At 36.1% G+C, this 27,135-nt stretch overlaps 29 non-coding genes across 29 annotated transcripts; 15 read left to right on the plus strand and 14 right to left on the minus strand.

Annotated features, from left to right (window-relative positions):
- The first annotated feature begins 562 nt into the window (after positions 1–562).
- LOC149129494 (5S ribosomal RNA) lies at positions 563–681 on the plus strand. Its single transcript, XR_016239346.1, has one exon. It is a non-coding gene; the product is annotated as a 5S ribosomal RNA (ribosomal RNA).
- A 951-nt stretch (positions 682–1,632) lies between these two features.
- On the minus strand, positions 1,633–1,751 carry LOC149129495 (5S ribosomal RNA). Its single transcript, XR_016239776.1, has one exon. It is a non-coding gene; the product is annotated as a 5S ribosomal RNA (ribosomal RNA).
- A 694-nt stretch (positions 1,752–2,445) lies between these two features.
- LOC149129496 (5S ribosomal RNA) lies at positions 2,446–2,564 on the plus strand. Its single transcript, XR_016239286.1, has one exon. It is a non-coding gene; the product is annotated as a 5S ribosomal RNA (ribosomal RNA).
- A 946-nt stretch (positions 2,565–3,510) lies between these two features.
- On the minus strand, positions 3,511–3,629 carry LOC149129497 (5S ribosomal RNA). Its single transcript, XR_016239777.1, has one exon. It is a non-coding gene; the product is annotated as a 5S ribosomal RNA (ribosomal RNA).
- A 694-nt stretch (positions 3,630–4,323) lies between these two features.
- On the plus strand, positions 4,324–4,442 carry LOC149129498 (5S ribosomal RNA). Its single transcript, XR_016239297.1, has one exon. It is a non-coding gene; the product is annotated as a 5S ribosomal RNA (ribosomal RNA).
- Positions 4,443–5,388: 946 nt separating this feature from the next.
- Positions 5,389–5,507, minus strand: LOC149129499 (5S ribosomal RNA). Its single transcript, XR_016239778.1, has one exon. It is a non-coding gene; the product is annotated as a 5S ribosomal RNA (ribosomal RNA).
- A 694-nt stretch (positions 5,508–6,201) lies between these two features.
- LOC149129500 (5S ribosomal RNA) lies at positions 6,202–6,320 on the plus strand. Its single transcript, XR_016239308.1, has one exon. It is a non-coding gene; the product is annotated as a 5S ribosomal RNA (ribosomal RNA).
- Positions 6,321–7,274: 954 nt separating this feature from the next.
- On the minus strand, positions 7,275–7,393 carry LOC149129501 (5S ribosomal RNA). The gene has a single exon (XR_016239779.1). It is a non-coding gene; the product is annotated as a 5S ribosomal RNA (ribosomal RNA).
- Positions 7,394–8,087: 694 nt separating this feature from the next.
- LOC149129502 (5S ribosomal RNA) lies at positions 8,088–8,206 on the plus strand. The gene has a single exon (XR_016239347.1). It is a non-coding gene; the product is annotated as a 5S ribosomal RNA (ribosomal RNA).
- A 945-nt stretch (positions 8,207–9,151) lies between these two features.
- Positions 9,152–9,270, minus strand: LOC149129503 (5S ribosomal RNA). Its single transcript, XR_016239780.1, has one exon. It is a non-coding gene; the product is annotated as a 5S ribosomal RNA (ribosomal RNA).
- A 694-nt stretch (positions 9,271–9,964) lies between these two features.
- LOC149129504 (5S ribosomal RNA) lies at positions 9,965–10,083 on the plus strand. Its single transcript, XR_016239321.1, has one exon. It is a non-coding gene; the product is annotated as a 5S ribosomal RNA (ribosomal RNA).
- Positions 10,084–11,057: 974 nt separating this feature from the next.
- Positions 11,058–11,176, minus strand: LOC149129505 (5S ribosomal RNA). The gene has a single exon (XR_016239781.1). It is a non-coding gene; the product is annotated as a 5S ribosomal RNA (ribosomal RNA).
- A 694-nt stretch (positions 11,177–11,870) lies between these two features.
- On the plus strand, positions 11,871–11,989 carry LOC149129506 (5S ribosomal RNA). Its single transcript, XR_016239369.1, has one exon. It is a non-coding gene; the product is annotated as a 5S ribosomal RNA (ribosomal RNA).
- A 945-nt stretch (positions 11,990–12,934) lies between these two features.
- On the minus strand, positions 12,935–13,053 carry LOC149129507 (5S ribosomal RNA). The gene has a single exon (XR_016239782.1). It is a non-coding gene; the product is annotated as a 5S ribosomal RNA (ribosomal RNA).
- Positions 13,054–13,747: 694 nt separating this feature from the next.
- Positions 13,748–13,866, plus strand: LOC149129508 (5S ribosomal RNA). Its single transcript, XR_016239332.1, has one exon. It is a non-coding gene; the product is annotated as a 5S ribosomal RNA (ribosomal RNA).
- A 966-nt stretch (positions 13,867–14,832) lies between these two features.
- LOC149129509 (5S ribosomal RNA) lies at positions 14,833–14,951 on the minus strand. The gene has a single exon (XR_016239783.1). It is a non-coding gene; the product is annotated as a 5S ribosomal RNA (ribosomal RNA).
- Positions 14,952–15,645: 694 nt separating this feature from the next.
- Positions 15,646–15,764, plus strand: LOC149129510 (5S ribosomal RNA). The gene has a single exon (XR_016239520.1). It is a non-coding gene; the product is annotated as a 5S ribosomal RNA (ribosomal RNA).
- Positions 15,765–16,706: 942 nt separating this feature from the next.
- On the minus strand, positions 16,707–16,825 carry LOC149129511 (5S ribosomal RNA). Its single transcript, XR_016239515.1, has one exon. It is a non-coding gene; the product is annotated as a 5S ribosomal RNA (ribosomal RNA).
- A 694-nt stretch (positions 16,826–17,519) lies between these two features.
- LOC149129512 (5S ribosomal RNA) lies at positions 17,520–17,638 on the plus strand. Its single transcript, XR_016239343.1, has one exon. It is a non-coding gene; the product is annotated as a 5S ribosomal RNA (ribosomal RNA).
- A 948-nt stretch (positions 17,639–18,586) lies between these two features.
- On the minus strand, positions 18,587–18,705 carry LOC149129513 (5S ribosomal RNA). Its single transcript, XR_016239784.1, has one exon. It is a non-coding gene; the product is annotated as a 5S ribosomal RNA (ribosomal RNA).
- A 694-nt stretch (positions 18,706–19,399) lies between these two features.
- LOC149129514 (5S ribosomal RNA) lies at positions 19,400–19,518 on the plus strand. The gene has a single exon (XR_016239273.1). It is a non-coding gene; the product is annotated as a 5S ribosomal RNA (ribosomal RNA).
- A 946-nt stretch (positions 19,519–20,464) lies between these two features.
- LOC149129515 (5S ribosomal RNA) lies at positions 20,465–20,583 on the minus strand. Its single transcript, XR_016239786.1, has one exon. It is a non-coding gene; the product is annotated as a 5S ribosomal RNA (ribosomal RNA).
- Positions 20,584–21,277: 694 nt separating this feature from the next.
- LOC149129516 (5S ribosomal RNA) lies at positions 21,278–21,396 on the plus strand. The gene has a single exon (XR_016239354.1). It is a non-coding gene; the product is annotated as a 5S ribosomal RNA (ribosomal RNA).
- A 970-nt stretch (positions 21,397–22,366) lies between these two features.
- Positions 22,367–22,485, minus strand: LOC149129517 (5S ribosomal RNA). Its single transcript, XR_016239787.1, has one exon. It is a non-coding gene; the product is annotated as a 5S ribosomal RNA (ribosomal RNA).
- A 694-nt stretch (positions 22,486–23,179) lies between these two features.
- LOC149129518 (5S ribosomal RNA) lies at positions 23,180–23,298 on the plus strand. The gene has a single exon (XR_016239276.1). It is a non-coding gene; the product is annotated as a 5S ribosomal RNA (ribosomal RNA).
- Positions 23,299–24,248: 950 nt separating this feature from the next.
- LOC149129519 (5S ribosomal RNA) lies at positions 24,249–24,367 on the minus strand. Its single transcript, XR_016239628.1, has one exon. It is a non-coding gene; the product is annotated as a 5S ribosomal RNA (ribosomal RNA).
- A 694-nt stretch (positions 24,368–25,061) lies between these two features.
- Positions 25,062–25,180, plus strand: LOC149129520 (5S ribosomal RNA). The gene has a single exon (XR_016239983.1). It is a non-coding gene; the product is annotated as a 5S ribosomal RNA (ribosomal RNA).
- A 964-nt stretch (positions 25,181–26,144) lies between these two features.
- Positions 26,145–26,263, minus strand: LOC149129521 (5S ribosomal RNA). The gene has a single exon (XR_016239425.1). It is a non-coding gene; the product is annotated as a 5S ribosomal RNA (ribosomal RNA).
- Positions 26,264–26,957: 694 nt separating this feature from the next.
- On the plus strand, positions 26,958–27,076 carry LOC149129522 (5S ribosomal RNA). The gene has a single exon (XR_016239366.1). It is a non-coding gene; the product is annotated as a 5S ribosomal RNA (ribosomal RNA).
- Positions 27,077–27,135: the final 59 nt, after the last annotated feature.

The following is a 27,135-nucleotide window of genomic DNA, read 5'->3' on the forward strand; positions in this document are numbered from 1 at the left end:
CATCTTCACAGTGCCATCTTAGCGATCTTTCTATAAAAAACAAATTATCGTTCACCTTCACAGTGCTGAACAGTTAAACGCTGGCAACAACACTTACTAATCATTCACATCATATACTACTACCTATACATTGCACACTTTAACGACTTATGAACTTTCCCTATTTTCCTTCTCACTCTTACGGTCATTTAAGTTTTTATTTGCTTGGCACCCGTTATACACGTTCATCTTTACCAGAAAACAATTCACATTTTGTGCGCCAGTGCTTTCGAAACAATGTTATTATATGCCGGTGTAATGACGTTATACGACCGTTATATCCATTGGGTCGGATATAAAATAGCACCAATTTATTTACAGATTATACCCAGCATTGATACTGATCGCGCAAATGAGAAATAATGAATATATGTGCGGCCGTATTTTTCGCTTTTAAGTTGCAAAAACATAAATGTTAAAGCCTCAATTTCTATATAAATTGAAAGAAATCAAATGTTCTGAAAAATAAAATTGCTTTAGTATGATATTATAGAATAAATACATTAAAATTTACTTCTCTGATGTTTACGGCCATATCACGTTGAAAATACCGGTTCTCGTCCGATCACCGAAGTTAAACAACATCGAGCCTAGTTAGTACTTAGATGGGTGACCGCTTGGGAACCCTAGGTGCTGTAAGCATTTTTTTTGCTTCTTTTAAAATTTTTTAAAAAATTAATTTAAACAAATTGAATTTTGACAATGTAATATGATAAAAGAAAGTGGATTCGATTTACTTTCGATATGAAATATAGAAAGCATACGCAGATTAACCAAAATTCAGCGGGTGGGAACCTCTTGTAAGACTACTACTTACCCATGAAACTTGTTGGCAGTGATGATCGTGCAGCTGAAAAGTTTTCCCGTGAAGATATTGAAAATAGCTTTCATGTCATGTTCACTGTTGAACAACCATCAACCTGAGAGAACAGGAACAAATAGTGTAAAGCATTCTCTCCCATAATTCAAACGATTTGCATATTCTGTGACTCTATAAAGGGAGATAATAGTTGCGTTAGTTTCTAAAAAAATTCATATGCTTGTTCTGGGAACTGGCAGTGAACTATCTCTTTCAACCTCTGGCATTCGATATGTTTGTAGGGACTGGACCACTAAGCACGAACTTTCAGTCATTGTTTGCAGCTCGCCTTACCGAGGTGCCAGATGATGCCCGTTGGGATGCTTAACTTTTCCAACCACATGGTTCCGGGTTCAGTCCCACTGCGTGGCACCTTGGGCAAGTGTCTTCTACTATAGTCTCGGGACGACCAAAGCCTTATGAGTGGTTTTGGTAGACGGAAACTGAAAGAAGCCCGTCGTATACATGTGTATACATGTGTATATATATATATATATATATATATATATATATATATGTATGTATGTGCGTGTATATGTTTGTGTCTGTTCCCCAACATCGCATGACAACCGATGGTGGTGTGTATACGTCCCTTAACTTAGCGGTTCGGCAAAAAGTGGACGATATAATAAGTGCCAGGCTTACAAAGAATAAGTCCTGATGAAAATAAATTGAATCCGCTGTTTTAATGCTTGTTAAAATTTACAGCTTGTGTAAATTAAAAAGAAAAAGAATGCTTACAGCACCTAGGGTTCCCAAGCGGTCACCCATCTAAGTACTAACTAGGCTCGATGTTGCTTAACTTCGGTGATCGGACGAGAACCGGTGCTTTCAACGTGATATGGCCGTAAACATCTATACAGTAAATTTTAATCTATTTATTCTATAAACTTATACTAAATCATTTTCATTTTTTAGAATGTATTTTTCTTTCTTTCACTTTGTATATAACTTGGCAATCCTTCGGTAAAAAGACATTATCTTTCATCTTCACAGTGCCATCTTAGCGATCTTTCTATAAAAAACAAATTATCGTTCACCTTCACAGTGCTGAACAGTTAAACGCTGGCAACAACACTTACTAATCATTCACATCATATACTACTACCTATACATTGCACACTTTAACGACTTATGAACTTTCCCTATTTTCCTTCTCACTCTTACGGTCATTTAAGTTTTTATTTGCTTGGCACCCGTTATACACGTTCATCTTTACCAGAAAACAATTCACATTTTGTGCGCCAGTGCTTTCGAAACAATGTTATTATATGCCGGTGTAATGACGTTATACGACCGTTATATCCATTGGGTCGGATATAAAATAGCACCAATTTATTTACAGATTATACCCAGCATTGATACTGATCGCGCAAATGAGAAATAATGAATATATGTGCGGCCGTATTTTTCGCTTTTAAGTTGCAAAAAAATAAATGTTAAAGCCTCAATTTCTATATAAATTGAAAGAAATCAAATGTTCTGAAAAATAAAATTGCTTTAGTATGATATTATAGAATAAATACATTAAAATTTACTTCTCTGATGTTTACGGCCATATCACGTTGAAAACACCGGTTCTCGTCCGATCACCGAAGTTAAGCAACATCGAGCCTAGTTAGTACTTAGATGGGTGACCGCTTGGGAACCCTAGGTGCTGTAAGCATTTTTTTTGCTTCTTTTAAAATTTTTTTAAAAATTAATTTAAACAAATTGAATTTTGACAATGTAATATGATAAAAGAAAGTGGATTCGATTTACTTTCAATATGAAATACAGAAAGCATACGCAGATTAACCAAAATTCAGCGGGTGGGAACCTCTTGTAAGACTACTACTTATCCATGAAACTTGTTGACAGTGATGATCGTGCAGCTGAAAAGTTTTCCCGTGAAGATATTGAAAATAGCTTTCATGTCATGTTCACTGTTGAACAACCATCAACCTGAGAGAACAGGAACAAATAGTGTAAAGCATTCTCTCCCATAATTCAAACGATTTGCATATTCTGTGACTCTATAAAGGGAGATAATAGTTGCGTTAGTTTCTAAAAAAATTCATATGCTTGTTCTGGGAACTGGCAGTGAACTATCTCTTTCAACCTCTGGCATTCGATATGTTTGTATGGACTGGACCACTAAGCACGAACTTTCAGTCATTGTTTGCAGCTCGCCTTACCGAGGTGCCAGATGATGCCCGTTGGGATGCTTAACTTTTCCAACCACATGGTTCCGGGTTCAGTCCCACTGCGTGGCACCTTGGGCAAGTGTCTTCTACTATAGTCTCGGGACGACCAAAGCCTTATGAGTGGTTTTGGTAGACGGAAACTGAAAGAAGCCCGTCGTATACATGTGTATACATGTGTATATATATATATATATATATATATATATATGTATGTATGTGCGTGTATATGTTTGTGTCTGTTCCCCAACATCGCATGACAACCGATGGTGGTGTGTATACGTCCCTGTAACTTAGCGGTTCGGCAAAAAGTGGACGATATAATAAGTGCCAGGCTTACAAAGAATAAGTCCTGATGAAAATAAATTGAATCCGCTGTTTTAATGCTTGTTAAAATTTACAGCTTGTGTAAATTAAAAAGAAAAAGAATGCTTACAGCACCTAGGGTTCCCAAGCGGTCACCCATCTAAGTACTAACTAGGCTCGATGTTGCTTAACTTCGGTGATCGGACGAGAACCGGTGCTTTCAACGTGATATGGCCGTAAACATCTATACAGTAAATTTTAATCTATTTATTCTATAAACTTATACTAAATCATTTTCATTTTTTAGAATGTATTTTTCTTTCTTTCACTTTGTATATAACTTGGCAATCCTTCGGTAAAAAGACATTATCTTTCATCTTCACAGTGCCATCTTAGCGATCTTTCTATAAAAAACAAATTATCGTTCACCTTCACAGTGCTGAACAGTTAAACGCTGGCAACAACACTTACTAATCATTCACATCATATACTACTACCTATACATTGCACACTTTAACGACTTATGAACTTTCCCTATTTTCCTTCTCACTCTTACGGTCATTTAAGTTTTTATTTGCTTGGCACCCGTTATACACGTTCATCTTTACCAGAAAACAATTCACATTTTGTGCGCCAGTGCTTTCGAAACAATGTTATTATATGCCGGTGTAATGACGTTATACGACCGTTATATCCATTGGGTCGGATATAAAATAGCACCAATTTATTTACAGATTATACCCAGCATTGATACTGATCGCGCAAATGAGAAATAATGAATATATGTGCGGCCGTATTTTTCGCTTTTAAGTTGCAAAAAAATAAATGTTAAAGCCTCAATTTCTATATAAATTGAAAGAAATCAAATGTTCTGAAAAATAAAATTGCTTTAGTATGATATTATAGAATAAATACATTAAAATTTACATCTCTGATGTTTACGGCCATATCACGTTGAAAACACCGGTTCTCGTCCGATCACCGAAGTTAAGCAACATCGAGCCTAGTTAGTACTTAGATGGGTGACCGCTTGGGAACCCTAGGTGCTGTAAGCATTTTTTTTGCTTCTTTTAAAACTTTTTTAAAAATTAATTTAAACAAATTGAATTTTGACAATGTAATATGATAAAAGAAAGTGGATTCGATTTACTTTCAATATGAAATACAGACAGCATACGCAGATTAACCAAAATTCAGCGGGTGGGAACCTCTTGTAAGACTACTACTTATCCATGAAACTTGTTGACAGTGATGATCGTGCAGCTGAAAAGTTTTCCCGTGAAGATATTGAAAATAGCTTTCATGTCATGTTCACTGTTGAACAACCATCAACCTGAGAGAACAGGAACAAATAGTGTAAAGCATTCTCTCCCATAATTCAAACGATTTGCATATTCTGTGACTCTATAAAGGGAGATAATAGTTGCGTTAGTTTCTAAAAAAATTCATATGCTTGTTCTGGGAACTGGCAGTGAACTATCTCTTTCAACCTCTGGCATTCGATATGTTTGTATGGACTGGACCACTAAGCACGAACTTTCAGTCATTGTTTGCAGCTCGCCTTACCGAGGTGCCAGATGATGCCCGTTGGGATGCTTAACTTTTCCAACCACATGGTTCCGGGTTCAGTCCCACTGCGTGGCACCTTGGGCAAGTGTCTTCTACTATAGTCTCGGGACGACCAAAGCCTTATGAGTGGTTTTGGTAGACGGAAACTGAAAGAAGCCCGTCGTATACATGTGTATACATGTGTATATATATATATATATATATATATATATATGTATGTATGTGCGTGTATATGTTTGTGTCTGTTCCCCAACATCGCATGACAACCGATGGTGGTGTGTATACGTCCCTGTAACTTAGCGGTTCGGCAAAAAGTGGACGATATAATAAGTGCCAGGCTTACAAAGAATAAGTCCTGATGAAAATAAATTGAATCCGCTGTTTTAATGCTTGTTAAAATTTACAGCTTGTGTAAATTAAAAAGAAAAAGAATGCTTACAGCACCTAGGGTTCCCAAGCGGTCACCCATCTAAGTACTAACTAGGCTCGATGTTGCTTAACTTCGGTGATCGGACGAGAACCGGTGCTTTCAACGTGATATGGCCGTAAACATCTATACAGTAAATTTTAATCTATTTATTCTATAAACTTATACTAAATCATTTTCATTTTTTAGAATGTATTTTTCTTTCTTTCACTTTGTATATAACTTGGCAATCCTTCGGTAAAAAGACATTATCTTTCATCTTCACAGTGCCATCTTAGCGATCTTTCTATAAAAAACAAATTATCGTTCACCTTCACAGTGCTGAACAGTTAAACGCTGGCAACAACACTTACTAATCATTCACATCATATACTACTACCTATACATTGCACACTTTAACGACTTATGAACTTTCCCTATTTTCCTTCTCACTCTTACGGTCATTTAAGTTTTTATTTGCTTGGCACCCGTTATACACGTTCATCTTTACCAGAAAACAATTCACATTTTGTGCGCCAGTGCTTTCGAAACAATGTTATTATATGCCGGTGTAATGACGTTATACGACCGTTATATCCATTGGGTCGGATATAAAATAGCACCAATTTATTTACAGATTATACCCAGCATTGATACTGATCGCGCAAATGAGAAATAATGAATATATGTGCGGCCGTATTTTTCGCTTTTAAGTTGCAAAAAAATAAATGTTAAAGCCTCAATTTCTATATAAATTGAAAGAAATCAAATGTTCTGAAAAATAAAATTGCTTTAGTATGATATTATAGAATAAATACATTAAAATTTACATCTCTGATGTTTACGGCCATATCACGTTGAAAACACCGGTTCTCGTCCGATCACCGAAGTTAAGCAACATCGAGCCTAGTTAGTACTTAGATGGGTGACCGCTTGGGAACCCTAGGTGCTGTAAGCATTTTTTTTGCTTCTTTTAAAACTTTTTTAAAAATTAATTTAAACAAATTGAATTTTGACAATGTAATATGATAAAAGAAAGTGGATTCGATTTACTTTCAATATGAAATACAGACAGCATACGCAGATTAACCAAAATTCAGCGGGTGGGAACCTCTTGTAAGACTACTACTTATCCATGAAACTTGTTGACAGTGATGATCGTGCAGCTGAAAAGTTTTCCCGTGAAGATATTGAAAATAGCTTTCATGTCATGTTCACTGTTGAACAACCATCAACCTGAGAGAACAGGAACAAATAGTGTAAAGCATTCTCTCCCATAATTCAAACGATTTGCATATTCTGTGACTCTATAAAGGGAGATAATAGTTGCGTTAGTTTCTAAAAAAATTCATATGCTTGTTCTGGGAACTGGCAGTGAACTATCTCTTTCAACCTCTGCCATTCGATATGTTTGTAGGGACTGGACCACTAAGCACGAACTTTTAGTCATTGTTTGCAGCTCGCCTTACCGAGGTGCCAGATGATGCCCGTTGGGATGCTTAACTTTTCCAACCAGATGGTTCCGGGTTCAGTCCCACTGCGTGGCACCTTGGGCAAGTGTCTTCTACTATAGTCTCGGGACGACCAAAGCCTTATGAGTGGTTTTGGTAGACGGAAACTGAAAGAAGCCCGTCGTATACATGTGTATACATGTGTATATATATATATATATATATATATATATATATATATATGTATGTATGTGCGTGTATATGTTTGTGTCTGTTCCCCAACATCGCATGACAACCGATGGTGGTGTGTATACGTCCCTGTAACTTAGCGGTTCGGCAAAAAGTGGACGATATAATAAGTGCCAGGCTTACAAAGAATAAGTCCTGATGAAAATAAATTGAATCCGCTGTTTTAATGCTTGTTAAAATTTACAGCTTGTGTAAATTAAAAAGAAAAAGAATGCTTACAGCACCTAGGGTTCCCAAGCGGTCACCCATCTAAGTACTAACTAGGCTCGATGTTGCTTAACTTCGGTGATCGGACGAGAACCGGTGCTTTCAACGTGATATGGCCGTAAACATCTATACAGTAAATTTTAATCTATTTATTCTATAAACTTATACTAAATCATTTTCATTTTTTAGAATGTATTTTTCTTTCTTTCACTTTGTATATAACTTGGCAATCCTTCGGTAAAAAGACATTATCTTTCATCTTCACAGTGCCATCTTAGCGATCTTTCTATAAAAAACAAATTATCGTTCACCTTCACAGTGCTGAACAGTTAAACGCTGGCAACAACACTTACTAATCATTCACATCATATACTACTACCTATACATTGCACACTTTAACGACTTATGAACTTTCCCTATTTTCCTTCTCACTCTTACGGTCATTTAAGTTTTTATTTGCTTGGCACCCGTTATACACGTTCATCTTTACCAGAAAACAATTCACATTTTGTGCGCCAGTGCTTTCGAAACAATGTTATTATATGCCGGTGTAATGACGTTATACGACCGTTATATCCATTGGGTCGGATATAAAATAGCACCAATTTATTTACAGATTATACCCAGCATTGATACTGATCGCGCAAATGAGAAATAATGAATATATGTGCGGCCGTATTTTTCGCTTTTAAGTTGCAAAAACATAAATGTTAAAGCCTCAATTTCTATATAAATTGAAAGAAATCAAATGTTCTGAAAAATAAAATTGCTTTAGTATGATATTATAGAATAAATACATTAAAATTTACTTCTCTGATGTTTACGGCCATATCACGTTGAAAATACCGGTTCTCGTCCGATCACCGAAGTTAAACAACATCGAGCCTAGTTAGTACTTAGATGGGTGACCGCTTGGGAACCCTAGGTGCTGTAAGCATTTTTTTTGCTTCTTTTAAAATTTTTTTAAAAATTAATTTAAACAAATTGAATTTTGACAATGTAATATGATAAAAGAAAGTGGATTCGATTTACTTTCGATATGAAATATAGAAAGCATACGCAGATTAACCAAAATTCAGCGGGTGGGAACCTCTTGTAAGACTACTACTTACCCATGAAACTTGTTGACAGTGATGATCGTGCAGCTGAAAAGTTTTCCCGTGAAGTTATTGAAAATAGCTTTCATGTCATGTTCACTGTTGAACAACCATCAACCTGAGAGAACAGGAACAAATAGTGTAAAGCATTCTCTCCCATAATTCAAACGATTTGCATATTCTGTGACTCTATAAAGGGAGATAATAGTTGCGTTAGTTTCTAAAAAAATTCATATGCTTGTTCTGGGAACTGGCAGTGAACTATCTCTTTCAACCTCTGGCATTCGATATGTTTGTAGCGACTGGACCACTAAGCACGAACTTTCAGTCATTGTTTGCAGCTCGCCTTACCGAGGTGCCAGATGATGCCCGTTGGGATGCTTAACTTTTCCAACCACATGGTTCCGGGTTCAGTCCCACTGCGTGGCACCTTGGGCAAGTGTCTTCTACTATAGTCTCGGGACGACCAAAGCCTTATGAGTGGTTTTGGTAGACGGAAACTGAAAGAAGCCCGTCGTATACATGTGTATACATGTGTATATATATATATATATATATATATATATATGTATGTATGTGCGTGTATATGTTTGTGTCTGTTCCCCAACATCGCATGACAACCGATGGTGGTGTGTATACGTCCCTTAACTTAGCGGTTCGGCAAAAAGTGGACGATATAATAAGTGCCAGGCTTACAAAGAATAAGTCCTGATGAAAATAAATTGAATCCGCTGTTTTAATGCTTGTTAAAATTTACAGCTTGTGTAAATTAAAAAGAAAAAGGATGCTTACAGCACCTAGGGTTCCCAAGCGGTCACCCATCTAAGTACTAACTAGGCTCGATGTTGCTTAACTTCGGTGATCGGACGAGAACCGGTGCTTTCAACGTGATATGGCCGTAAACATCTATACAGTAAATTTTAATCTATTTATTCTATAAACTTATACTAAATCATTTTCATTTTTTAGAATGTATTTTTCTTTCTTTCACTTTGTATATAACTTGGCAATCCTTCGGTAAAAAGACATTATCTTTCATCTTCACAGTGCCATCTTAGCGATCTTTCTATAAAAAACAAATTATCGTTCACCTTCACAGTGCTGAACAGTTAAACGCTGGCAACAACACTTACTAATCATTCACATCATATACTACTACCTATACATTGCACACTTTAACGACTTATGAACTTTCCCTATTTTCCTTCTCACTCTTACGGTCATTTAAGTTTTTATTTGCTTGGCACCCGTTATACACGTTCATCTTTACCAGAAAACAATTCACATTTTGTGCGCCAGTGCTTTCGAAACAATGTTATTATATGCCGGTGTAATGACGTTATACGACCGTTATATCCATTGGGTCGGATATAAAATAGCACCAATTTATTTACAGATTATACCCAGCATTGATACTGATCGCGCAAATGAGAAATAATGAATATATGTGCGGCCGTATTTTTCGCTTTTAAGTTGCAAAAAAATAAATGTTAAAGCCTCAATTTCTATATAAATTGAAAGAAATCAAATGTTCTGAAAAATAAAATTGCTTTAGTATGATATTATAGAATAAATACATTAAAATTTACTTCTCTGATGTTTACGGCCATATCACGTTGAAAACACCGGTTCTCGTCCGATCACCGAAGTTAAGCAACATCGAGCCTAGTTAGTACTTAGATGGGTGACCGCTTGGGAACCCTAGGTGCTGTAAGCATTTTTTTTGCTTCTTTTAAAATTTTTTTAAAAATTAATTTAAACAAATTGAATTTTGACAATGTAATATGATAAAAGAAAGTGGATTCGATTTACTTTCAATATGAAATACAGAAAGCATACGCAGATTAACCAAAATTCAGCGGGTGGGAACCTCTTGTAAGACTACTACTTATCCATGAAACTTGTTGACAGTGATGATCGTGCAGCTGAAAAGTTTTCCCGTGAAGATATTGAAAATAGCTTTCATGTCATGTTCACTGTTGAACAACCATCAACCTGAGAGAACAGGAACAAATAGTGTAAAGCATTCTCTCCCATAATTCAAACGATTTGCATATTCTGTGACTCTATAAAGGGAGATAATAGTTGCGTTAGTTTCTAAAAAAATTCATATGCTTGTTCTGGGAACTGGCAGTGAACTATCTCTTTCAACCTCTGGCATTCGATATGTTTGTAGGGACTGGACCACTAAGCACGAACTTTCAGTCATTGTTTGCAGCTCGCCTTACCGAGGTGCCAGATGATGCCCGTTGGGATGCTTAACTTTTCCAACCACATGGTTCCGGGTTCAGTCCCACTGCGTGGCACCTTGGGCAAGTGTCTTCTACTATAGTCTCGGGACGACCAAAGCCTTATGAGTGGTTTTGGTAGACGGAAACTGAAAGAAGCCCGTCGTATACATGTGTATACATGTGTATATATATATATATATATATATATATATATATATATATATATATATATATATATGTATGTATGTATGTGCGTGTATATGTTTGTGTCTGTTCCCCAACATCGCATGACAACCGATGGTGGTGTGTATACGTCCCTGTAACTTAGCGGTTCGGCAAAAAGTGGACGATATAATAAGTGCCAGGCTTACAAAGAATAAGTCCTGATGAAAATAAATTGAATCCGCTGTTTTAATGCTTGTTAAAATTTACAGCTTGTGTAAATTAAAAAGAAAAAGGATGCTTACAGCACCTAGGGTTCCCAAGCGGTCACCCATCTAAGTACTAACTAGGCTCGATGTTGCTTAACTTCGGTGATCGGACGAGAACCGGTGCTTTCAACGTGATATGGCCGTAAACATCTATACAGTAAATTTTAATCTATTTATTCTATAAACTTATACTAAATCATTTTCATTTTTTAGAATGTATTTTTCTTTCTTTCACTTTGTATATAACTTGGCAATCCTTCGGTAAAAAGACATTATCTTTCATCTTCACAGTGCCATCTTAGCGATCTTTCTATAAAAAACAAATTATCGTTCACCTTCACAGTGCTGAACAGTTAAACGCTGGCAACAACACTTACTAATCATTCACATCATATACTACTACCTATACATTGCACACTTTAACGACTTATGAACTTTCCCTATTTTCCTTCTCACTCTTACGGTCATTTAAGTTTTTATTTGCTTGGCACCCGTTATACACGTTCATCTTTACCAGAAAACAATTCACATTTTGTGCGCCAGTGCTTTCGAAACAATGTTATTACATGCCGGTGTAATGACGTTATACGACCGTTATATCCATTGGGTCGGATATAAAATAGCACCAATTTATTTACAGATTATACCCAGCATTGATACTGATCGCGCAAATGAGAAATAATGAATATATGTGCGGCCGTATTTTTCGCTTTTAAGTTGCAAAAAAATAAATGTTAAAGCCTCAATTTCTATATAAATTGAAAGAAATCAAATGTTCTGAAAAATAAAATTGCTTTAGTATGATATTATAGAATAAATACATTAAAATTTACTTCACTGATCTTTACGGCCATATCACGTTGAAAACACCGGTTCTCGTCCGATCACCGAAGTTAAGCAACATCGAGCCTAGTTAGTACTTAGATGGGTGACCGCTTGGGAACCCTAGGTGCTGTAAGCATTTTTGTTGCTTCTTTTAAAATTTTTTTAAAAATTAATTTAAACAAATTGAATTTTGACAATGTAATATGATAAAAGAAAGTGGATTCGATTTACTTTCAATATGAAATACAGAAAGCATACGCAGATTAACCAAAATTCAGCGGGTGGGAACCTCTTGTAAGACTACTACTTACCCATGAAACTTGTTGACAGTGATGATCGTGCAGCTGAAAAGTTTTCCCGTGAAGATATTGAAAATAGCTTTCATGTCATGTTCACTGTTGAACAACCATCAACCTGAGAGAACAGGAACAAATAGTGTAAAGCATTCTCTCCCATAATTCAAACGATTTGCATATTCTGTGACTCTATAAAGGGAGATAATAGTTGCGTTAGTTTCTAAAAAAATTCATATGCTTGTTCTGGGAACTGGCAGTGAACTATCTCTTTCAACCTCTGGCATTCGATATGTTTGTAGGGACTGGACCACTAAGCACGAACTTTCAGTCATTGTTTGCAGCTCGCCTTACCGAGGTGCCAGATGATGCCCGTTGGGATGCTTAACTTTTCCAACCACATGGTTCCGGGTTCAGTCCCACTGCGTGGCACCTTGGGCAAGTGTCTTCTACTATAGTCTCGGGACGACCAAAGCCTTATGAGTGGTTTTGGTAGACGGAAACTGAAAGAAGCCCGTCGTATACATGTGTATACATGTGTATATATATATATATATATATATATATATATGTATGTATGTGCGTGTATATGTTTGTGTCTGTTCCCCAACATCGCATGACAACCGATGGTGGTGTGTATACGTCCCTTAACTTAGCGGTTCGGCAAAAAGTGGACGATATAATAAGTGCCAGGCTTACAAAGAATAAGTCCTGATGAAAATAAATTGAATCCGCTGTTTTAATGCTTGTTAAAATTTACAGCTTGTGTAAATTAAAAAGAAAAAGAATGCTTACAGCACCTAGGGTTCCCAAGCGGTCACCCATCTAAGTACTAACTAGGCTCGATGTTGCTTAACTTCGGTGATCGGACGAGAACCGGTGCTTTCAACGTGATATGGCCGTAAACATCTATACAGTAAATTTTAATCTATTTATTCTATAAACTTATACTAAATCATTTTCATTTTTTAGAATGTATTTTTCTTTCTTTCACTTTCTTTATAACTTGGCAATCCTTCGGTAAAAAGACATTATCTTTCATCTTCACAGTGCCATCTTAGCGATCTTTCTATAAAAAACAAATTATCGTTCACCTTCACAGTGCTGAACAGTTAAACGCTGGCAACAACACTTACTAATCATTCACATCATATACTACTACCTATACATTGCACACTTTAACGACTTATGAACTTTCCCTATTTTCCTTCTCACTCTTACGGTCATTTAAGTTTTTATTTGCTTGGCACCCGTTATACACGTTCATCTTTACCAGAAAACAATTCACATTTTGTGCGCCAGTGCTTTCGAAACAATGTTATTATATGCCGGTGTAATGACGTTATACGACCGTTATATCCATTGGGTCGGATATAAAATAGCACCAATTTATTTACAGATTATACCCAGCATTGATACTGATCGCGCAAATGAGAAATAATGAATATATGTGCGGCCGTATTTTTCGCTTTTAAGTTGCAAAAAAATAAATGTTAAAGCCTCAATTTCTATATAAATTGAAAGAAATCAAATGTTCTGAAAAATAAAATTGCTTTAGTATGATATTATAGAATAAATACATTAAAATTTACTTCTCTGATGTTTACGGCCATATCACGTTGAAAACACCGGTTCTCGTCCGATCACCGAAGTTAAGCAACATCGAGCCTAGTTAGTACTTAGATGGGTGACCGCTTGGGAACCCTAGGTGCTGTAAGCATTTTTTTTGCTTCTTTTAAAATTTTTTTAAAAATTAATTTAAACAAATTGAATTTTGACAATGTAATATGATAAAAGAAAGTGGATTCGATTTACTTTCAATATGAAATACAGAAAGCATACGCAGATTAACCAAAATTCAGCGGGTGGGAACCTCTTGTAAGACTACTACTTATCCATGAAACTTGTTGACAGTGATGATCGTGCAGCTGAAAAGTTTTCCCGTGAAGATATTGAAAATAGCTTTCATGTCATGTTCACTGTTGAACAACCATCAACCTGAGAGAACAGGAACAAATAGTGTAAAGCATTCTCTCCCATAATTCAAACGATTTGCATATTCTGTGACTCTATAAAGGGAGATAATAGTTGCGTTAGTTTCTAAAAAAATTCATATGCTGGTTCTGGGAACTGGCAGTGAACTATCTCTTTCAACCTCTGGCATTCGATATGTTTGTAGGGACTGGACCACTAAGCACGAACTTTCAGTCATTGTTTGCAGCTCGCCTTACCGAGGTGCCAGATGATGCCCGTTGGGATGCTTAACTTTTCCAACCACATGGTTCCGGGTTCAGTCCCACTGCGTGGCACCTTGGGCAAGTGTCTTCTACTATAGTCTCGGGACGACCAAAGCCTTATGAGTGGTTTTGGTAGACGGAAACTGAAAGAAGCCCGTCGTATACATGTGTATACATGTGTATATATATATATATATATATATATATATATATATATATATATATATGTATGTATGTATGTGCGTGTATATGTTTGTGTCTGTTCCCCAACATCGCATGACAACCGATGGTGGTGTGTATACGTCCCTGTAACTTAGCGGTTCGGCAAAAAGTGGACGATATAATAAGTGCCAGGCTTACAAAGAAAAAGTCCTGATGAAAATAAATTGAATCCGCTGTTTTAATGCTTGTTAAAATTTACAGCTTGTGTAAATTAAAAAGAAAAAGGATGCTTACAGCACCTAGGGTTCCCAAGCGGTCACCCATCTAAGTACTAACTAGGCTCGATGTTGCTTAACTTCGGTGATCGGACGAGAACCGGTGCTTTCAACGTGATATGGCCGTAAACATCTATACTGTAAATTTTAATCTATTTATTCTATAAACTTATACTAAATCATTTTCATTTTTTAGAATGTATTTTTCTTTCTTTCACTTTGTATATAACTTGGCAATCCTTCGGTAAAAAGACATTATCTTTCATCTTCACAGTGCCATCTTAGCGATCTTTCTATAAAAAACAAATTATCGTTCACCTTCACAGTGCTGAACAGTTAAACGCTGGCAACAACACTTACTAATCATTCACATCATATACTACTACCTATACATTGCACACTTTAACGACTTATGAACTTTCCCTATTTTCCTTCTCACTCTTACGGTCATTTAAGTTTTTATTTGCTTGGCACCCGTTATACACGTTCATCTTTACCAGAAAACAATTCACATTTTGTGCGCCAGTGCTTTCGAAACAATGTTATTACATGCCGGTGTAATGACGTTATACGACCGTTATATCCATTGGGTCGGATATAAAATAGCACCAATTTATTTACAGATTATACCCAGCATTGATACTGATCGCGCAAATGAGAAATAATGAATATATGTGCGGCCGTATTTTTCGCTTTTAAGTTGCAAAAAAATAAATGTTAAAGCCTCAATTTCTATATAAATTGAAAGAACTCAAATGTTCTGAAAAATAAAATTGCTTTAGTATGATATTATAGAATAAATACATTAAAATTTACTTCACTGATCTTTACGGCCATATCACGTTGAAAACACCGGTTCTCGTCCGATCACCGAAGTTCAGCAACATCGAGCCTAGTTAGTACTTAGATGGGTGACCGCTTGGGAACCCTAGGTGCTGTAAGCATTTTTTTTGCTTCTTTTAAAATTTTTTTAAAAATTAATTTAAACAAATTGAATTTTGACAATGTAATATGATAAAAGAAAGTGGATTCGATTTACTTTCAATATGAAATACAGAAAGCATACGCAGATTAACCAAAATTCAGCGGGTGGGAACCTCTTGTAAGACTACTACTTATCCATGAAACTTGTTGACAGTGATGATCGTGCAGCTGAAAAGTTTTCCCGTGAAGATATTGAAAATAGCTTTCATGTCATGTTCACTGTTGAACAACCATCAACCTGAGAGAACAGGAACAAATAGTGTAAAGCATTCTCTCCCATAATTCAAACGATTTGCGTATTCTGTGACTCTATAAAGGGAGATAATAGTTGCGTTAGTTTCTTAAAAAATTCATATGCTTGTTCTGGGAACTGGCAGTGAACTATCTCTTTCAACCTCTGGCATTCGATATGTTTGTAGGGAATGGACCACTAAGCACAAACTTTTAGTCATTGTTTGCAGCTCGCCTTACCGAGGTGCCAGATGATGCCCGTTGGGATGCTTAACTTTTCCAACCACATGGTTCCGGGTTCAGTCCCACTGCGTGGCACCTTGGGCAAGTGTCTTCTACTATAGTCTCGGGACGACCAAAGCCTTATGAGTGGTTTTGGTAGACGGAAACTGAAAGAAGCCCGTCGTATACATGTGTATACATGTGTATATATATATAAATATATATATATATGTATGTATGTGCGTGTATATGTTTGTGTCTGTTCCCCAACATCGCATGACAACCGATGGTGGTGTGTATACGTCCCTGTAACTTAGCGGTTCGGCAAAAAGTGGACGATATAATAAGTGCCAGGCTTACAAAGAATAAGTCCTGATGAAAATAAATTGAATCCGCTGTTTTAATGCTTGTTAAAATTTACAGCTTGTGTAAATTAAAAAGAAAAAGAATGCTTACAGCACCTAGGGTTCCCAAGCGGTCACCCATCTAAGTACTAACTAGGCTCGATGTTGCTTAACTTCGGTGATAGGACGAGAACCGGTGCTTTCAACGTGATATGGCCGTAAACATCTATACAGTAAATTTTAATCTATTTATTCTATAAACTTATACTAAATCATTTTCATTTTTTAGAATGTATTTTTCTTTCTTTCACTTTGTATATAACTTGGCAATCCTTCGGTAAAAAGACATTATCTTTCATCTTCACAGTGCCATCTTAGCGATCTTTCTATAAAAAACAAATTATCGTTCACCTTCACAGTGCTGAACAGTTAAACGCTGGCAACAACACTTACTAATCATTCACATCATATACTACTACCTATACATTGCACACTTTAACGACTTATGAACTTTCCCTATTTTCCTTCTCACTCTTACGGTCATTTAAGTTTTTATTTGCTTGGCACCCGTTATACACGTTCATCTTTACCAGAAAACAATTCACATTTTGTGCGCCAGTGCTTTCGAAACAATGTTATTATATGCCGGTGTAATGACGTTATACGACCGTTATATCCATTGGGTCGGATATAAAATAGCACCAATTTATTTACAGATTATACCCAGCATTGATACTGATCGCGCAAATGAGAAATAATGAATATATGTGCGGCCGTATTTTTCGCTTTTAAGTTGCAAAAAAATAAATGTTAAAGCCTCAATTTCTATATAAATTGAAAGAAATCAAATGTTCTGAAAAATAAAATTGCTTTAGTATGATATTATAGAATAAATACATTAAAATTTACTTCACTAATGTTTACGGCCATATCACGTTGAAAACACCGGTTCTCGTCCGATCACCGAAGTTAAGCAACATCGAGCCTAGTTAGTACTTAGATGGGTGACCGCTTGGGAACCCTAGGTGCTGTAAGCATTTTTTTTGCTTCTTTTAAAATTTTTTTAAAAATTAATTTAAACAAATTGAATTTTGACAATGTAATATGATAAAAGAAAGTGGATTCGATTTACTTTCAATATGAAATACAGAAAGCATACGCAGATTAACCAAAATTCAGCGGGTGGGAACCTCTTGTAAGACTACTACTTATCCATGAAACTTGTTGACAGTGATGATCGTGCAGCTGAAAAGTTTTCCCGTGAAGATATTGAAAATAGCTTTCATGTCATGTTCACTGTTGAACAACCATCAACCTGAGAGAACAGGAACAAATAGTGTAAAGCATTCTCTCCCATAATTCAAACGATTTGCATATTCTGTGACTCTATAAAGGGAGATAATAGTTGCGTTAGTTTCTAAAAAAATTCATATGCTTGTTCTGGGAACTGGCAGTGAACTATCTCTTTCAACCTCTGGCATTCGATATGTTTGTAGGGACTGGACCACTAAGCACGAACTTTCAGTCATTGTTTGCAGCTCGCCTTACCGAGGTGCCAGATGATGCCCGTTGGGATGCTTAACTTTTCCAACCACATGGTTCCGGGTTCAGTCCCACTGCGTGGCACCTTGGGCAAGTGTCTTCTACTATAGTCTCGGGACGACCAAAGCCTTATGAGTGGTTTTGGTAGACGGAAACTGACAGAAGCCCGTCGTATACATGTGTATACATGTGTATATATATATATATATATATATATATATATATGTATGTATGTGCGTGTATATGTTTGTGTCTGTTCCCCAACATCGCATGACAACCGATGGTGGTGTGTATACGTCCCTGTAACTTAGCGGTTCGGCAAAAAGTGGACGATATAATAAGTGCCAGGCTTACAAAGAATAAGTCCTGATGAAAATAAATTGAATCCGCTGTTTTAATGCTTGTTAAAATTTACAGCTTGTGTAAATTAAAAAGAAAAAGAATGCTTACAGCACCTAGGGTTCCCAAGCGGTCACCCATCTAAGTACTAACTAGGCTCGATGTTGCTTAACTTCGGTGATCGGACGAGAACCGGTGCTTTCAACGTGATATGGCCGTAAACATCTATACAGTAAATTTTAATCTATTTATTCTATAAACTTATACTAAATCATTTTCATTTTTTAGAATGTATTTTTCTTTCTTTCACTTTGTATATAACTTGGCAATCCTTCGGTAAAAAGACATTATCTTTCATCTTCACAGTGCCATCTTAGCGATCTTTCTATAAAAAACAAATTATCGTTCACCTTCACAGTGCTGAACAGTTAAACGCTGGCAACAACACTTACTAATCATTCACATCATATACTACTACCTATACATTGCACACTTTAACGACTTATGAACTTTCCCTATTTTCCTTCTCACTCTTACGGTCATTTAAGTTTTTATTTGCTTGGCACCCGTTATACGCGTTCATCTTTACCAGAAAACAATTCACATTTTGTGCGCCAGTGCTTTCGGAACAATGTTATTATATGCCGGTGTAATGACGTTATACGACCGTTATATCCATTGGGTCGGATATAAAATAGCACCAATTTATTTACAGATTATACCCAGCATTGATACTGATCGCGCAAATGAGAAATAATGAATATATGTGCGGCCGTATTTTTCGCTTTTAAGTTGCAAAAAAATAAATGTTAAAGCCTCAATTTCTATATAAATTGAAAGAAATCAAATGTTCTGAAAAATAAAATTGCTTTAGTATGATATTATAGAATAAATACATTAAAATTTACTTCTCTGATGTTTACGGCCATATCACGTTGAAAACACCGGTTCTCGTCCGATCACCGAAGTTAAGCAACATCGAGCCTAGTTAGTACTTAGATGGGTGACCGCTTGGGAACCCTAGGTGTTGTAAGCATTTTTTTTGCTTCTTTAAAAATTTTTTTTAAAATTAATTTAAACAAATTGAATTTTGACAATGTAATATGATAAAAGAAAGTGGATTCGATTTACTTTCAATATGAAATACAGAAAACATACGCAGATTAACCAAAATTCAGCGGGTGGGAACCTCTTGTAAGACTACTACTTATCCATGAAACTTGTTGACAGTGATGATCGTGCAGCTGAAAAGTTTTCCCGTGAAGATATTGAAAATAGCTTTCATGTCATGTTCACTGTTGAACAACCATCAACCTGAGAGAACAGGAACAAATAGTGTAAAGCATTCTCTCCCATAATTCAAACGATTTGCATATTCTGTGACTCTATAAAGGGAGATAATAGTTGCGTTAGTTTCTAAAAAAATTCATATGCTTGTTCTGGGAACTGGCAGTGAACTATCTCTTTCAACCTCTGGCATTCGATATGTTTGTAGGGACTGGACCACTAAGCACGAACTTTTAGTCATTGTTTGCAGCTCGCCTTACCGAGGTGCCAGATGATGCCCGTTGGGATGCTTAACTTTTCCAACCACATGGTTCCGGGTTCAGTCCCACTGCGTGGCACCTTGGGCAAGTGTCTTCTACTATAGTCTCGGGACGACCAAAGCCTTATGAGTGGATTTGGTAGACGGAAACTGAAAGAAGCCCGTCGTATACATGTGTATACATGTGTATATATATATATATATATATATATATATATGTATGTATGTGCGTGTATATGTTTGTGTCTGTTCCCCAACATCGCATGACAACCGATGGTGGTGTGTATACTTCCCTGTAACTTAGCGGTTCGGCAAAAAGTGGACGATATAATAAGTGCCAGGCTTACAAAGAATAAGTCCTGATGAAAATAAATTGAATCCGCTGTTTTAATGCTTGTTAAAATTTACAGCTTGTGTAAATTAAAAAGAAAAAGAATGCTTACAGCACCTAGGGTTCCCAAGCGGTCACCCATCTAAGTACTAACTAGGCTCGATGTTGCTTAACTTCGGTGATCGGACGAGAACCGGTGCTTTCAACGTGATATGGCCGTAAACATCTATACAGTAAATTTTAATCTATTTATTCTATAAACTTATACTAAATCATTTTCATTTTTTAGAATGTATTTTTCTTTCTTTCACTTTGTATATAACTTGGCAATCCTTCGGTAAAAAGACATTATCTTTCATCTTCACAGTGCCATCTTAGCGATCTTTCTATAAAAAACAAATTATCGTTCACCTTCACAGTGCTGAACAGTTAAACGCTGGCAACAACACTTACTAATCATTCACATCATATACTACTACCTATACATTGCACATTTTAACGACTTATGAACTTTCCCTATTTTCCTTCTCACTCTTACGGTCATTTAAGTTTCTATTTGCTTGGCACCCGTTATACACGTTCATCTTTACCAGAAAACAATTCACATTTTGTGCGCCAGTGCTTTCGAAACAATGTTATTATATGCCGGTGTAATGACGTTATACGACCGTTATATCCATTGGGTCGGATATAAAATAGCACCAATTTATTTACAGATTATACCCAGCATTGATACTGATCGCGCAAATGAGAAATAATGAATATATGTGCGGCCGTATTTTTCGCTTTTAAGTTGCAAAAAAATAAATGTTAAAGCCTCAATTTCTATATAAATTGAAAGAAATCAAATGTTCTGAAAAATAAAATTGCTTTAGTATGATATTATAGAATAAATACATTAAAATTTACTTCTCTGATGTTTACGGCCATATCACGTTGAAAACACCGGTTCTCGTCCGATCACCGAAGTTAAGCAACATCGAGCCTAGTTAGTACTTAGATGGGTGACCGCTTGGGAACCCTAGGTGCTGTAAGCATTTTTTTTGCTTCTTTTAAAACTTTTTTAAAAATTAATTTAAACAAATTGAATTTTGACAATGTAATATGATAAAAGAAAGTGGATTCGATTTACTTTCAATATGAAATACAGAAAGCATACGCAGATTAACCAAAATTCAGCGGGTGGGAACCTCTTGTAAGACTACTACTTATCCATGAAACTTGTTGACAGTGATGATCGTGCAGCTGAAAAGTTTTCCCGTGAAGATATTGAAAATAGCTTTCATGTCATGTTCACTGTTGAACAACCATCAACCTGAGAGAACAGGAACAAATAGTGTAAAGCATTCTCTCCCATAATTCAAACGATTTGCATATTCTGTGACTCTATAAAGGGAGATAATAGTTGCGTTAGTTTCTAAAAAAATTCATATGCTTGTTCTGGGAACTGGCAGTGAACTATCTCTTTCAACCTCTGGCATTCGATATGTTTGTAGGGACTGGACCACTAAGCACGAACTTTTAGTCATTGTTTACAGCTCGCCTTACCGAGGTGCCAGATGATGCCCGTTGGGATGCTTAACTTTTCCAACCACATGGTTCCGGGTTCAGTCCCACTGCTTGGTACCTTGGGCAAGTGTCTTCTACTATAGTCTCGGGACGACCAAAGCCTTATGAGTGGTTTTGGTAGACGGAAACTGAAAGAAGCCCGTCGTATACATGTGTATACATGTGTATATATATATATATATATATATATATATATATATATATATATATATATATATATGTATGTATGTGCGTGTATATGTTTGTGTCTGTTCCCCAACATCGCATGACAACCGATGGTGGTGTGTATACGTCCCTGTAACTTAGCGGTTCGGCAAAAAGTGGACGATATAATAAGTGCCAGGCTTACAAAGAATAAGTCCTGATGAAAATAAATTGAATCCGCTGTTTTAATGCTTGTTAAAATTTACAGCTTGTGTAAATTAAAAAGAAAAAGAATGCTTACAGCACCTAGGGTTCCCAAGCGGTCACCCATCTAAGTACTAACTAGGCTCGATGTTGCTTAACTTCGGTGATCGGACGAGAACCGGTGCTTTCAACGTGATATGGCCGTAAACATCTATACAGTAAATTTTAATCTATTTATTCTATAAACTTATACTAAATCATTTTCATTTTTTAGAATGTATTTTTCTTTCTTTCACTTTGTATATAACTTGGCAATCCTTCGGTAAAAAGACATTATCTTTCATCTTCACAGTGCCATCTTAGCGATCTTTCTATAAAAAACAAATTATCGTTCACCTTCACAGTGCTGAACAGTTAAACGCTGGCAACAACACTTACTAATCATTCACATCATATACTACTACCTATACATTGGACACTTTAACGACTTATGAACTTTCCCTATTTTCCTTCTCACTCTTACGGTCATTTAAGTTTTTATTTGCTTGGCACCCGTTATACACGTTCATCTTTACCAGAAAACAATTCACATTTTGTGCGCCAGTGCTTTCGAAACAATGTTATTATATGCCGGTGTAATGACGTTATACGACCGTTATATCCATTGGGTCGGATATAAAATAGCACCAATTTATTTACAGATTATACCCAGCATTGATACTGATCGCGCAAATGAGAAATAATGAATATATGTGCGGCCGTATTTTTCGCTTTTAAGTTGCAAAAAAATAAATGTTAAAGCCTCAATTTCTATATAAATTGAAAGAAATCAAATGTTCTGAAAAATAAAATTGCTTTAGTATGATATTATAGAATAAATACATTAAAATTTACTTCTCTGATGTTTACGGCCATATCACGTTGAAAACACCGGTTCTCGTCCGATCACCGAAGTTAAGCAACATCGAGCCTAGTTAGTACTTAGATGGATGACCGCTTGGGAACCCTAGGTGCTGTAAGCATTTTTTTTGCTTCTTTTAAAATTTTTTTAAAAATTAATTTAAACAAATTGAATTTTGACAATGTAATATGATAAAAGAAAGTGGATTCGATTTACTTTCAATATGAAATACAGAAAGCATACGCAGATTAACCAAAATTCAGCGGGTGGGAACCTCTTGTAAGACTACTACTTATCCATGAAACTTGTTGACAGTGATGATCGTGCAGCTGAAAAGTTTTCCCGTGAAGATATTGAAAATAGCTTTCATGTCATGTTCACTGTTGAACAACCATCAACCTGAGAGAACAGGAACAAATAGTGTAAAGCATTCTCTCCCATAATTCAAACGATTTGCATATTCTGTGACTCTATAAAGGGAGATAATAGTTGCGTTAGTTTCTAAAAAAATTCATATGCTTGTTCTGGGAACTGGCAGTGAACTATCTCTTTCAACCTCTGGCATTCGATATGTTTGTAGGGACTGGACCACTAAGCACGAACTTTTAGTCATTGTTTGCAGCTCGCCTTACCGAGGTGCCAGATGATGCCCGTTGGGATGCTTAACTTTTCCAACCACATGGTTCCGGGTTCAGTCCCACTGCTTGGCACCTTGGGCAAGTGTCTTCTACTATAGTCTCGGGACGACCAAAGCCTTATGAGTGGTTTTGGTAGACGGAAACTGAAAGAAGCCCGTCGTATACATGTGTATACATGTGTATATATATATATATATATATATATATATATATATGTATGTATGTGCGTGTATATGTTTGTGTCTGTTCCCCAACATCGCATGACAACCGATGGTGGTGTGTATACGTCCCTGTAACTTAGCGGTTCGGCAAAAAGTGGACGATATAATAAGTGCCAGGCTTACAAAGAATAAGTCCTGATGAAAATAAATTGAATCCGCTGTTTTAATGCTTGTTAAAATTTACAGCTTGTGTAAATTAAAAAGAAAAAGAATGCTTACAGCACCTAGTGTTCCCAAGCGGTCACCCATCTAAGTACTAACTAGGCTCGATGTTGCTTAACTTCGGTGATCGGACGAGAACCGGTGCTTTCAACGTGATATGGCCGTAAACATCTATACAGTAAATTTTAATCTATTTATTCTATAAACTTATACTAAATCATTTTCATTTTTTAGAATGTATTTTTCTTTCTTTCACTTTGTATATAACTTGGCAATCCTTCGGTAAAAAGACATTATCTTTCATCTTCACAGTGCCATCTTAGCGATCTTTCTATAAAAAACAAATTATCGTTCACCTTCACAGTGCTGAACAGTTAAACGCTGGCAACAACACTTACTAATCATTCACATCATATACTACTACCTATACATTGCACACTTTAACGACTTATGAACTTTCCCTATTTTCCTTCTCACTCTTACGGTCATTTAAGTTTTTATTTGCTTGGCACCCGTTATACACGTTCATCTTTACCAGAAAACAATTCACATTTTGTGCGCCAGTGCTTTCGAAACAATGTTATTATATGCCGGTGTAATGACGTTATACGACCGTTATATCCATTGGGTCGGATATAAAATAGCACCAATTTATTTACAGATTATACCCAGCATTGATACTGATCGCGCAAATGAGAAATAATGAATATATGTGCGGCCGTATTTTTCGCTTTTAAGTTGCAAAAAAATAAATGTTAAAGCCTCAATTTCTATATAAATTGAAAGAAATCAAATGTTCTGAAAAATAAAATTGCTTTAGTATGATATTATAGAATAAATACATTAAAATTTACTTCTCTGATGTTTACGGCCATATCACGTTGAAAACACCGGTTCTCGTCCGATCACCGAAGTTAAGCAACATCGAGCCTAGTTAGTACTTAGATGGGCGACCGCTTGGGAACCCTAGGTGCTGTAAGCATTTTTTTTGCTTCTTTTAAAACTTTTTTAAAAATTAATTTAAACAAATTGAATTTTGACAATGTAATATGATAAAAGAAAGTGGATTCGATTTACTTTCAATATGAAATACAGAAAGCATACGCAGATTAACCAAAATTCAGCGGGTGGGAACCTCTTGTAAGACTACTACTTATCCATGAAACTTGTTGACAGTGATGATCGTGCAGCTGAAAAGTTTTCCCGTGAAGATATTGAAAATAGCTTTCATGTCATGTTCACTGTTGAACAACCATCAACCTGAGAGAACAGGAACAAATAGTGTAAAGCATTCTCTCCCATAATTCAAACGATTTGCATATTCTGTGACTCTATAAAGGGAGATAATAGTTGCGTTAGTTTCTAAAAAAATTCATATGCTTGTTCTGGGAACTGGCAGTGAACTATCTCTTTCAACCTCTGGCATTCGATATGTTTGTAGGGACTGGACCACTAAGCACGAACTTTTAGTCATTGTTTGCAGCTCGCCTTACCGAGGTGCCAGATGATGCCCGTTGGGATGCTTAACTTTTCCAACCACATGGTTCCGGGTTCAGTCCCACTGCTTGGCACCTTGGGCAAGTGTCTTCTACTATAGTCTCGGGACGACCAAAGCCTTATGAGTGGTTTTGGTAGACGGAAACTGAAAGAAGCCCGTCGTATACATGTGTATACATGTGTATATATATATATATATATATATATATATATATATATATATATATATATGTATGTATGTGCGTGTATATGTTTGTGTCTGTTCCCCAACATCGCATGACAACCGATGGTGGTGTGTATACGTCCCTGTAACTTAGCGGTTCGGCAAAAAGTGGACGATATAATAAGTGCCAGGCTTACAAAGAATAAGTCCTGATGAAAATAAATTGAATCCGCTGTTTTAATGCTTGTTAAAATTTACAGCTTGTGTAAATTAAAAAGAAAAAGAATGCTTACAGCACCTAGGGTTCCCAAGCGGTCACCCATCTAAGTATTAACTAGGCTCGATGTTGCTTAACTTCGGTGATCGGACGAGAACCGGTGCTTTCAACGTGATATGGCCGTAAACATCTATACAGTAAATTTTAATCTATTTATTCTATAAACTTATACTAAATCATTTTCATTTTTTAGAATGTATTTTTCTTTCTTTCACTTTGTATATAACTTGGCAATCCTTCGGTAAAAAGACATTATCTTTCATCTTCACAGTGCCATCTTAGCGATCTTTCTATAAAAAACAAATTATCGTTCACCTTCACAGTGCTGAACAGTTAAACGCTGGCAACAACACTTACTAATCATTCACATCATATACTACTACCTATACATTGCACACTTTAACGACTTATGAACTTTCCCTATTTTCCTTCTCACTCTTACGGTCATTTAAGTTTTTATTTGCTTGGCACCCGTTATACACGTTCATCTTTACCAGAAAACAATTCACATTTTGTGCGCCAGTGCTTTCGAAACAATGTTATTATATGCCGGTGTAATGACGTTATACGACCGTTATATCCATTGGGTCGGATATAAAATAGCACCAATTTATTTACAGATTATACCCAGCATTGATACTGATCGCGCAAATGAGAAATAATGAATATATGTGCGGCCGTATTTTTCGCTTTTAAGTTGCAAAAAAATAAATGTTAAAGCCTCAATTTCTATATAAATTGAAAGAAATCAAATGTTCTGAAAAATAAAATTGCTTTAGTATGATATTATAGAATAAATACATTAAAATTTACTTCTCTGATGTTTACGGCCATATCACGTTGAAAACACCGGTTCTCGTCCGATCACCGAAGTTAAGCAACATCGAGCCTAGTTAGTACTTAGATGGGTGACCGCTTGGGAACCCTAGGTGCTGTAAGCATTTTTTTTGCTTCTTTTAAAACTTTTTTAAAAATTAATTTAAACAAATTGAATTTTGAC

The sequence above is a fragment of the Octopus bimaculoides genome, unplaced genomic scaffold (genome assembly GCF_046866305.1).
Source record: "Octopus bimaculoides isolate indiv1 unplaced genomic scaffold, ASM4686630v1 contig39, whole genome shotgun sequence".
NCBI classification, from domain to species: domain Eukaryota; kingdom Metazoa; phylum Mollusca; class Cephalopoda; order Octopoda; family Octopodidae; genus Octopus; species Octopus bimaculoides.